Raw genomic sequence first — 11,200 nt, 5'->3', positions numbered from 1 at the left:
GTAGCGACTGCTAATGCAATGATTGGACGGTTCGGTAGACTGAACAAATTAGCATTTTAGCATAGCATAAACCTCTCGTAGATGTTAGAATGGCTGACAGTTGGATGACAAATTGCATAGATGTATCTGGCACTTGCCAGATAATTAACTATAGTACTTTGGTGTTATGTAGGAAACATAAAAATGATAGTAAAAGTGTAAGAGGTAAGCGCTTAGAGGGGACAGTTTGCTACGGTAATTGTGACCAGGATTATTTGCCTGTCATTAAAACTTTACACAGATCATAGCTTGGAATTCTCCTCAACCCCTTCAGTCTTAAAGTGGCCTCATTTGTAATTGTGTGAGTGGAATGGTGCTGCTACTTACCCTGTTGATTCATTCCAGCTGATCTTTTCAGTTTTTAAGTCGCATTGAAATCAAGATGCATAATATGTTTGACTATATTTTGATTGGCTCCCAACTAAACGAGAGAGCTAACAGTGTTTTATGCTGAATAGGAATTGGCTGCTTTATCTAAATGCAAACCATTTCAGCTGAGATATATGATATAGAAGCATTATAAGATATGTCATCCTTGTAACTATCCATGAAATTTCTTATCAAGAATATAAAACATTGTAAAAAACATGAACGAATATTTTATTGATTTGATATGACACTCCCATTTATTCAAATAACTCAATAAATATTACACTACAGACTGTATATACGTCAGAAAGTATATGACAAATACCAAAAAATGAAAGGAACACTATTAAAAGAAAGAAAATGTGAAAACAAATGTTGGTTCTCTATACTGATACGGACAGTTTAATGAAAACAAAAGGATGTCACATCTTATGATGGAGATAAAAGTTTCAGCCGACAGAGGGCTTCATTTTATAGATAGCTATAATATAAACATTTTGCCAAAATTAAATTTCTGCAACTCAAAATGCTTCTCAATATCTTCTTTTGCTGCCCTCGCGTACTTGTACGTGTGCGGCATGCTTCTAATGAGACGACGGATGGTGTTTTGTGGGATCTGTCTGAGGAGAAACCTGCCGGCGTCTGATGGACCAAAACATAATGTCCCGGCGGCGTTCTATCCACTTTAGGCCATGTGATCGTGAGGGCCATTCAATTGTATCAACCATCCCTCATCCTCCAGGTACTCTTGCCCCATGAGGCGGGCATTGTCGTGCATCAGGAGGAACCCAGGACCTACTGCACCAGCGTAGGATCTGACCACGGGTTCAAGGATTTCATCCCGATACCTAATGGAAGTCACACTACAGGACGTGGCGCCCTGAGGCCGCCCTCATGAAGTCTGTTTCTGATTGTTTGGACACAGACGTTCACAGCAGTGGCCTGCTGGAGGTCACTTTGCAGGGCCCGGGCAGTGATCAACCTGTTTCTCCTCGCACAAAGCAGCAGATATCGGTCCTGCTGATGGGATGAGGACCTTCTACGGCCCTGTCCAGCTCTCCTAGAGTAACCAACTGTCTCCTGGAACCTCCCCTATGTTCTGGAGTTGGATGTGCCATCCTGGAGTAGTTGGACAATCTGTTATTGATGCCTTTACATAAAAGGTTAACAGTGATTTAAAATATGTTATGTTTATTCACTGCTAAAAATTATGTTCAAATAAAAAATTATAGTAAATTGCATTTGTGCATTTGTTGCAAGAGACATCAACCAGTTAGTTAGCGCAATAGCGCAATGAATCTGGGTCGAGAAAAATTAAAAGAAGACCTCATGTAAAATTTTCCTTAAAGGTGGTTTACTAAAATGTTAGTTAACAGCTACAACGGATAACAACTGCGCAGAGGCTTAATGCTTTGGTAATGTTGAAGCCAAACACGCTTATTAATGGAAAAGATGCTGTTTCTTCATGGTTCCTCATTTCAGTTTCAACTTGCAAAAAATGCACATAAATATGTGTGTGATGTTTTTGCTACCTTTTTTACAAGTGCTGAGTCTGTGACCTTGGGGCTGTGGTCATGGCATCTGCAACAGCAGGGACAAGAAAAGCATGTTTATACTGATGCCTGTATGAAAATGAAGATCTCATTGATGTTATTGAAGGGTGACTCATACGACAGGGAAGCCAGCAGAGCAAAACACATTTTCGAATTACATCCATAAGTGGTGCATCATCTGATTTGATATGATTTAAGCAAGTGGCTCTCCTAGAGAAGAGAAAAATTATGCTCATGTCTTGTATACTAACAATGAACTAATGCTAGTTTGAAGTTGATCAAAAGCCCGCTCAGAGCGGGTGTTCTGAGGTCAGATTTAAAAAAAAAAGTATACCCAAGAGGATATCAATTTATGGTTATCATTATGTGAACATGAAGGATTTGGCTCCATCTGGAAGTACACAGAAGAACAAGAAAAAGCCTCCTCGGGGTTATTAAAGATCACAGATGCATCTGTATAAAATCACGTCCAACTCCGAACATGTGTACTAGTTCAAACTTATTGTTTCTCTAAATTCTATCATGGTCACCTCTTTCTTCTTGCCCCAAACCAATTATCCGTCTCGTGTTGTGAGGGGAAACCATCTTACTTTTTAAGCAGCAGGCAACACCTGCTGCTACTTGAGGTGAAAGTAACACATGTTAACACGCACATGTGGAATTTAACCCTACGGTGGTTTGGAAAGATGAGAAGAGTGGCTAACTCAGAACGGAAGCCCCGCTGTGACCAATATCTACAACCCGGCATGAACCATCCCGCCCGGACCCCTCAGCGACGATGACCCCCCCTGCACGGAGCTGGAGCTGCATCAGTCGGGCCCATGCACGACTGCATTGGCTTTCTCTTTTCCCTGAGGGACTCTCAGAGGGCAGAGCAAGGGTGCACAATAGGAAAGTGGGGGGGGGTGGCAGAAATCTGCAGAATCCGACCTCCCCCAAAGGCCTGGGGGTCATTCTATCCACTGCCGCCTGAACTAACGCCACCGACTTGCTGTGTTTAGTTTGAGGAAGACGTATGCTTCAGTGCTGCCTTCGTCACTCAGCGACTCTGAATGAATGTGAAAGGACGCGTACCCCGGACTTTCACGGCTGGACTTTCATCGTGACAATGAAGAATCAGCAAGGGTTTGGTACACAGCACCACGTCGCTTCTCCCCACCGCCGTGATTCAACGAAATGTGTTTCCCCTGCGCCATAATTTATACAAAGCCACAGCTTGAGTTCTTTCCCCCCTCTCTAGTCCAATATGGCTAAAATTACAGACATGGGTGCTGATAATATATTTGCTGACCCCTACCTCAGAAAGAACACCCCCCCCCCCCCAAGCAGGTGCCAGAAGCTCCCCGAACACAGAGCTCACATCAAGGGAACAGAGCTGTTGAAAGTAAACAAATTAGCAGTTTGATTTTTATGTTACTCTTTCGTGGTATTTCATTAAAGTTGGAATTAAGTGTAACCACAGGTGAAAGTCCCTCCTGGAGGCAAAACAGTGTGGTGAGCGTTTGAAGTAATAACTGCTGGACCTCTCCAAAGAAAATACAGACTCACAGCTCATTCATAAAATGTTTGACAGTTATGGGTTTGAAAAGAGACTCAATTGCACGCACAGGACACCAGTTGAGGTTCCTAAATGTCTGAAAAGCAAGTTGTCCTACTACAGGTAGTCATGAATACATTTGCTCTGGTGCCATTCGCATCCCAACATCCACATGTTCGCTCCTTATGGTCACTTGCCAGCCGCTGCTGTGCTGAGCCTGGACCTTCTAAAATGCAACAGGGAAGCCAAATATCAGAGATGTACAAAATGCTGCTTTCATTTTGGCTATTCTCTTCCATATGTTTTCTTTTTCACATCATTGATTAATTTAAGATCAGAATTTATTTTGAAAATATTTGTAAACCACAACACTGGCATATTCAACTGGGAATAGTTTGGATCTCACAGTCACTCGTGTGTTTGCCTCTTTTTCCCCAGTGCTCAGCCAAAGTCAATGGTCATAAATTCATAAAATCCGAGGCTGTAAACAATGATGAAAAATATTTTTCTCCAAGAGTTGAAGAGCTGCGGAGTCTTTTTTTTAATTATTATTATTAAAGGAATTATCTACAATGGGATCTAACATTCAAATCAACAGGAAACGGCGGTGTGTTAATCTGATTTGTGCTGTGAGAGAATCTCACTGTTCAGTCTGTTCAACGAGTGACTAACGCTCACATATTCTGCCGGATGATATGTAAAATACATATGATGCCGTCACTGTAAATTCACATTGGACTTGATGAAAAAACATTTGCATAAGCGATTTCCTGGTGGTGCTCGTTAGGAGACTGTTGGAAGGTGGACAGTGAGTTTCAGTGTCTTCTGTGGTCTCTAAACCAATATGATGAATGAATCCAATATATCCACATATTTTTCCAGACATCTCTTTTTGTACTTTGGTCCAGCCGGCAGAGCGTTTGTATTGAACGCCACGCTTCCAAAGTGCCCAGCCTGCCTGCTACAGGCCACGACTCCTCACCACAGGACCCCTGCCTCCCGCACCGTGAGGCCGGACTCATCTTAGAACCAAACCAATGTAATGTAACTTGCATCTGAGCTGACTAAATATCACAACTTGGAGCCCATTCCAACAGATACAACACAATTGGAACAAGTCAAACCGATGTGGCATCTCTCCCTTAGTCTATTTATTCACCAGATACCTATATGTTATATAGGAATTACAGTTGGTGAGGTGTGCTCCACAAAGCTGGCCCTTATTCCTGGCAAACCCGAGTTGTCCTTTGCGAGTTCCCCATTGGCTTTCAGCAAGAACTGGATGAAAACGGTTGATTTTTGGTCGTCCTAGCAGCGTGGTTCTGACAATTGTAACGTCGGCCTGTCAATTGGTCAACCACTTTTGGTAGAAATGGGGAAGCTGGTGCGCAAAGGACAAAGGGGCTCAAATACATGACACATTGAGATGAAAAAATCTTCACTAGAAGAGGTTCCCTATACAATTATCTAAAATATGATCAGAGGAAAATCTCTCACGGCTGGACTACTGGCAGTGGTTTTATGGGGGGGGAGGTTTGGAAAATTGAACAAAATAGCATTTTAGCATAGCATAAACCTCTTGCAGATGTTAGAATGGCTCTTTCTTAAATCCTAAAGTGTCGAGGAGAGGGAGATAATCAAAAATGCATGAAAACACACAAAGACAAGAAGCAATAATCAAAGCAGGAAATACAAGGCGAGTGTTCCACAAAGTTAAAATGAGCAGCAAGCCAAAAACTAGGATAATGACAAAGGTTAGCATTTAGCTCCAAGCACTGCTGTTCCTGAAGGCAGCCTCAGAGTCATGGTCCAACGACGGTCACGAAGACTTGAGACAGAAAAACAGGACAAGGAGACATTGGGACCTTTTAAGATCTTGAGAAGTTACTCTGGAGGCTGCTCACAATGATCTGTTTTCTCCACCCATCGACGCAGTTACAAATGTTGGATGTGCACAAGACAGGCAAAGCCCTGCTGATTGGAACCCCCTTAAGGGATGCGTTTGAAGTTGTGATTTCACTTCACTCTTGTGGAAACAGCTTTAGCTTTAATCAAGCTTCAGTCTTTTAGAACAGCACATATAATGACTTCATCGTATTTACTTTTTTTTCTCAAACCGCTTGTGAAATAACAAAGCGGAGACTGTGTAACGGAACTGTCTGTCTGCTCGTCCTTAGCGTAAACTACAACGTGATGTCAGCCAATAGCCCGCAGCTCAAGGTTCAGGTTAAGGTTATTCGTAGAAAAGCCAAATGGACCCACGCTCATAGCATCACTGGGTCTATGCTTATCCAGCGTGCATGTTTTCACAGTCGGCAGTGAGAGGACAGCTCTGGGACCACCTTGAGCACAGTGTGTTCTGTGCGTGAATGACACAGCTGCCAAAGCTTCTGCTAAAAAAAATAAAAAATAAAAAAAAGACAACGCTGACAGAAAGTGTCCGAATCCAAGGGCGTGTATGAGGTTAATGGGGCTTGGCCGCGCTTTGAGAAGGGAACAAAAAAAGTAAAATACAGACAGAACACCATGATCGAATGATCAAACATTGTGATTCCATGTGTTGAATCTCAGAAATATCAAATGTTTTTCTGGGAATCCATGTATGCAATATCCTCCCGGTTGGACCGGTGCAGACTCAAAGTGTTTCGGCGAGAGCATGTCAACAGAGCAGCAGTAAAATCACACTGCAGCCTCAGACAACACTTTGACACTTCCTGTATTGAGCCACGAGATTTATTGAAGGGTCGTGACAGCCGTTGGATTGATTCCTCTGTGTGGTCAGAAAGTGAATACCGTCTCATGCAGACCAAACACGCCTGTACTGCTAGTTCCAAACATACTCGCAGTTCCAGAAAATATAAATCCCCAATAGTATATCAACTTTTTACCAGTAAATATACATTTCATTGTTCCAACCTTTGGTGAGTGTGCTGTTGTATTAATTACTGACACATTTGGATGAACTTAGACAAATGTCAACGAGAACTACTTTCAGCACATTTTTTCGTTTGAAAAGTTTGATTCAAACCCCCCCCCCCCAAAAATGATTGGCATTCAATAATGTGGCGTTTAGAGGGAGGGGGCATTGCTTAACAACATCAACATTATTGTTTGCGGCTTTGCTGTTAAATAACACATTTATCACTTTGTTCGATGGCTGTGCTGAACGTTTTTTTTGGTATTTACACATTCATTAACCCGTCGCAGTCCGTTGCTCAATATGCAAAAGCATTCTGCTTAAATAATTAACATTCAAAGAGCAAAATATGTCCCGATTGTACAACCTGCATTTGACCGGTGATCAACACATTACATGCAGTGGCAAATAAATGTAATGAATGAAAATGTCTTCTTATATAAGTGAACTAATTATCAAAATCTGGGAATCTACCATTGTTGCATTTTTTATTAAAACTAATAAACACAGGTTACATGAAACAATTCTGCATCACATCAGTCACTAGTGGACTCAAATTGCCCAGAATGATGTCATAATTCTTTGAGGAAATATGCTTTCATATACTGTGAAAATAAAAAGATATGGTGTGAAATGCGTCACTTCCAGCACACTGGTTCTGCTTCCAGAACATGAGCTTTTCGGCAGAATTGCAGAATATGCACAAGTTTAACCTCACTTGCCACTTCCATTGTAATACTTCACCATCCAAAGGAATGTATTACAGATTTATCTGAAGAAATCATAGACAGTTGTAGCAAAGCATTCCAATTCGCAACAAATTACCAAATTTTTATACTAATTACCTTACAATAATGACGTCACTAGCAGCATATACAGTAACTGCCACCACCACAGAGCACTTTTGGTTTCTAGACTACCAGCTCCATGGCTTGTCGTCGTTCTAACTCTCTCCACGTCTGCATCCGCATAAAGCTCTGGCTTACCACTTAACTGGCTGATGCCGAGTGACAGCGGCCCCGATTTCCAGAATTAAGAGACGGCCATCAACGAGACAAGCGGGTGGGTTGAGATGCCGGTGAGCTGGATCAGGCCGCGTGTTCTGGATGATTTGGTGCAGGCTGGCCCGGGCGACCATGAACAAATTGCTGCTTCTGTGCTTCATGGTGATGGACCGTTCACTTTCTTAATTTAACTGTTAACAGACAAGAAACGGGTTGATCCAACCCCAGAGGAAGATGTGGTAATATTTAACCTCTTATGGATATGAAATCTAAATTGGACTGGCTGCGATGAGGGCAATGACATCAGCAGCAGCAGTTAGATTAAGTAACGGGATGGTGTGCATTACAAAAGGAGAGTTATTTGTAAAAGAGGAATGTACCCAAAGTGCCATCCGTCGGTCTGCCAGTTTGAATAAAGATGGTCGGTGTGTCTGTTGGATGAAGTCTGATTGATCTCCAGGGACTAGCCCCAGCCCTTTACCCCTTGGACTAAAGAAGCCTTAAGTCCTCCCTGCTCTCGCTCGTTCCCCCTGCACCGATGAAGCTCAACTCCTTCTCTTACAAAAGCTCTAGCAACATCAAACACAAATGCCCAAAGACCACAATCCAAGTACATGCTTCCATCAATTCCAATTTTAATTTAGAACCTTTCCTGGTTCAAACTTGTCCATCAAGTATTCAGGTTGATTTGCAGACTACTTCAAGTCCAACAATATACCAGAAGAAAATGAGAACCACAAAGTTGTTGATGCACAAGGGCGAAAACAGTAATGCTCTCAGTTGAGGAGTTTAATGGTTTTGTTTTTTTTAATCTCACGGAAAAACCGCCCAATGTGGGCTGCGATCTTGGACTGAAACATTTCTGAACAAATTTGCATCAGTGATTATTTTCCAAAGGGAAAGTCTTTCCAAACTTTCCAGAGGTATAAACAGCGCAATTATTGACAAACAGTCATCGCGAAGGTAACCGTACTCTCCTGACGAGTATGCTTCGTTCAGCATGTGATATACATTACTTATACAGATCTTTAAGTGTTGCATTGTCCTACGATATAATGTCCTTAATGTGAGCGGGCATCGGCAATTGAGATTATTGAGCTGGATTTAAGTGTCTCGGCCACCAACGAGAAGGTAAACTTTATTAGACCTTGCAGAATATGATAGCTCAAAAGAGAAACTGATCTTCTCTTTCTGTTCACCGTTAGTGCTGCTTTGGCTGTGCTGATACACAACTGCAACATCCAGACTGGTGTCATTTGGGTAATTCTACCAAAGGCCTGCGTGATGAAATTACTTGAAAAGATGGCCATGAATCTTTTTATGTAACTCAGATCCATTACTTAACGTAAGTATCAATATAACTATGTAACAATATTCCCCTCAGAAGTCCTGCCTTCAAAACAGAATTACATATTATCAGCAAAATGAACTCAAAAGTCAAAGTTCCCATTCTGCAGAGAATTTAGCAAAGACATAATCCGATCCTCGCACCTCCTTCAGGTAGTGGTTGAGCTGTTGAGTACACCTCCTTTAAAGTTTTTTTTATTTTGATTTCATTTGTCATTGTGGTCGTAAAATACAGATTGGTCTTTTATACGGCCAAGTGACCTTGGTAAGCCTCCTCCATCGTGAGCAACCATGTATCAAGTGTATTTGTTGTCTGCCTCCACAGTGTAGAAGTGATTCCCTCTCTGGGCTTCTGGTGAGTTATTAAAAATGAACAAAGCGGATCACTGTCAGTATTGATTGTAATGCATTTTGCAATGCAAATGGCTTCGTCTAATGTGTTACGAGACTGCGGTACCTTCCATGCAACACCTAAACATAATGTGTGTTTACGTGAACAATTTCCAATTTGACCCAAGAGAAACATGTGGTGAAAATCTAGATGGTTTGGCTCTCTGGGAGAACTAAAACTTGAGACACTAGCCAACACTAATAGCTCGAGGGGAGGTGACAGGGCCAACTGCAATTTAGATGGTCAACTGTGACCTTTAATATAGGAAATGTAAAGACTTATATGCAAGAATTTACACCTACTCGTTGATTGAATAAACGCGGTATTGGACAGCTGCCTGTAAGTCGGCAAGTTGTAGCATTAGTGGCTCCATGAATGTCTGGATTTTTTTAGTGTTCCTAAAAAAGAGCAATGCCTAATTAAGAGATTCTGCTGTCCACAGTCCAGATGCACAAAATGTCCTTTAAAAGTCTGCAATATAGGTAATGGATTTGTAGCCCAAGCTTTTTGTACTCTGGCATGGATTTCAAACATTACTTTGTTTGAGGACCCAACTCATAAACTTTTTATTTTGTTTGTCTGTTTTTCTATTCGTCTGTTTGGCTTTACATCACAGTTTCAAATTATCTCCCTTAGTGTTTCTGTTGCTTACTTTATGTGTCTCCCAACAGCAAAGAATCCTCCACCAGCAGAACTCTCGCCCCAATTAGCATTTATTAAGTAATCCCTACCTGGAAGTAGTGGTGAAATCTGTCTCCAACGTTTGCGATTTGAGTAGGAGCTGAATGAATAACCAAATTCTGTTTGGTTTACACAAAACGACGTAGATGTCTGAGCGATGCAACTGTTGCTGCCAGCACACTGGAGAAGCACTTTGTCGCTGTGGCGTGGCCCGTGCTGTACGAGGTCCAGGTTCTGAGGAGTCTTCGCTGTCTGGGAGATAGAGACGGAGTGGAACCCATCACTATTACCTTGGCTGTTTGTGGTTGTCAGCCTGCCATAGCCCTCATTCCACAAGCAGATGGTGGCATCGCTAACCTGCCAAGTTTACACCGACGAGTGTGTGCATGTGTGTATGTGGGGGGGGGGGGGTTCTTGACCACACACAAAATGGTACGTGGCAATAACACGGAAGAGTTCTTTGCAATCCATGGCGAAAGTCTGGTTGCCTCTCCTTTATCTTCTACGAGAGGGTGCACTGTATGTTTTCATGTCACAGGGGAAGAGAGTGATGCATCCTGACTGGATGTATGTGAGAAGGCACGTAATATGGTAATCCTACTGCTGCGGAGTGAGTCGGCGACTGAACAGCGGGGAAACAAATACGGTCAGAGCGGCTCAGCAGACCACATCGCATGTCAGTGTTTCCTGCAGATGTAGGCTTCGACCGCTCACTGATGCCATGATTTACACATGTCAAACAACACCAGGCGGAGAAGGACTTTTCCCTGGGGATGCGGGTGTTTAGTTCATTTAAAACCCCTCCTTGTTTGCCAGTTATAATAGTTGGGGAAATGAATAGTGACCAGCCACTGCAGAGACAATGGAGGAGACAAACGGCTACCATGAGGATACAGGAGCCGGCCAACTGCTAAATTAAACCAGGCATGGGCGCAGCTCATGTGAACACATATGGATGCAATTAATAACAATGATTATTACTAAAAGCAGAATATGTGCATGTATATATATACTGTATATGCACAATGGGCCTATATGGCCTCATTCCGTAACTGGTTGAGTCGGGAGTGAAAGGCATGCAGTGGTTGGAGTATTTGGACACTTACATTATTTTCAAGGAACAATTCAACCTTCAGGGACTTAGTGAGTTGCTTTTCCTGCTGAGAAGAGTGATACCACTTCATTTGTAGGCTAATTATGGAAGGACAGCTAGCAGCGATTTAGCTCGCCTGGTTCTGTCCAAAGCCAACCCATCTATCAGCATGCCTAAATCCCACCGTCAACATGATCGATCTTGTGTGTCGAGTTGGTACAAAAACTGTATGTGTTAGTTTTACTGAACAGAACCAGGATAGCAGTTTG

The sequence above is a fragment of the Pungitius pungitius genome, chromosome 11, assembly GCF_949316345.1.
Source record: "Pungitius pungitius chromosome 11, fPunPun2.1, whole genome shotgun sequence".
Classification (NCBI taxonomy): Eukaryota; Metazoa; Chordata; class Actinopteri; order Perciformes; family Gasterosteidae; genus Pungitius; species Pungitius pungitius.
The sequence above is the reverse complement of the archived record's forward strand: the minus strand, read 5'-3'. Positions refer to the sequence as shown.